A 1,390-nucleotide genomic window follows, 5' to 3' on the forward strand; every position below is an offset into this window, starting at 1 on the left:
CAGGCCTGTTGGCAAGTTGATGTCCATCAGGAAACAGGAGGCAAAACCACTTGTATGCCCCCAACAAATTCTACCTCTGGACAGCAAAAGGCTTGGTCAGAATTTGATGGTTATGCTATGAAGTTATCTAGGACCTCTGAAATGATCTGTGTCATTCAGTCTGAGTAATTTATAGGGAGAGAAGAAAGGCCTTAATTGAATAATACACACTGCTAGAATCTGCTAACAGTTGGAATTTGAAGCAACAATAGTGTCTTTTGGCAGATTGCAAGTTGCATGAGGGAGAGGATAGTATGTATGTCTTGGTCACTGTTAAATCCTAAACACAGTCTCTGGCACATGGCAGGAACTTCCTGAATGTTGAATGAAACTCTGAAGTCTTGGGAAAGGGATTAATCTTTTGTATTTGTTTCAAGGGTTTGGCAGCAGTGTCTGGAACCAAATTTTCCCTGACCTTCCTTTTCCTTTTTTTTTTTTTTTTAATTTGTTTAATTGTGGTAAAATACATATATGTATAGAATAAAACATTTGCTAATTTGACATTTTCTGCATGTATAATTCAGTGATGTTGGAGATGTTCATATTGTGCAACTATACCACTATTCATTTCCAAATCATTCCACCACTATAAACAAACTCAGTGTCCCCTCCTTCAGCAATGTCCCCTCCCCCTCCTCTCTGGTAACCACTTTGGTCTCTATACATTTGACTATTTCATATAAGTGGGATTTTATAATACTTTTTGTGTCCCTGTGTTTTCACAGTCAACATTCAATTCATGTGGGCCCTATGCTGTCAACTAGGTTCCAAATCAACAGCAATCCTATATGAAAGGGTAGAACTGCTTCATGGGGTTTCATAGGCTGAAATCTTTACAGGAGCACACTACCTATTCATAATGATAGCTTTATCCAGGTGTTAGGGATGGGTGCTTAGGAGCTGAAACAAGAATAGGGAAACAATTTCAGAAGTTACCCAATGGTTGTCAGCTATCCAGGCTAGTGTGATGCCTGTGATGGTGTTACACTGTTGGAAGAACAAACGCTGCCTGTTTTGAGGTCTGGCTCCAAGCACTGTTTTGGTGGTGTGGCCAAGTACCTTTGGGTAGCATTTTGCGCCTCTGAGAGTGGAGTGATTCCTTTCGTGGAGTTGGTCCTAGTCTGTGTGCAAACACTTTTTTTTCCTCTTAGAAAAGGACCCTGTCTTAGGTGTACAGTCTGTCAATCCTTTCCTCTTGAATACTAGGTGGCATGACCTGAATGAGAAACCTGCTTCCATCAGGACCTCGGTTGCCTACAGTTCTGTGTGACACCAAGATAAGTAATGTATGTAGTCCTTTTATCATGTAGGTCTAATGTGTTTCAGCTCAGGTGGATAGAAAAATTTAAAA

At 40.4% G+C, this 1,390-nt stretch overlaps 1 non-coding gene across 1 annotated transcript; it reads left to right on the top strand.

The window, feature by feature from the left end:
• The first annotated feature begins 974 nt into the window (after positions 1–974).
• Positions 975–1,175, top strand: LOC122149875. Its single transcript, XR_006163373.1, has one exon. It is a non-coding gene; the product is annotated as a small nucleolar RNA SNORA74 (small nucleolar RNA).
• Positions 1,176–1,390: the final 215 nt, after the last annotated feature.

This window comes from Orycteropus afer, unplaced genomic scaffold (assembly GCF_000298275.1).
Source record: "Orycteropus afer afer isolate SDZICR_OR568_19922 unplaced genomic scaffold, OryAfe1.0 scaffold00056, whole genome shotgun sequence".
Lineage (NCBI taxonomy): Eukaryota > Metazoa > Chordata > Mammalia > Tubulidentata > Orycteropodidae > Orycteropus > Orycteropus afer.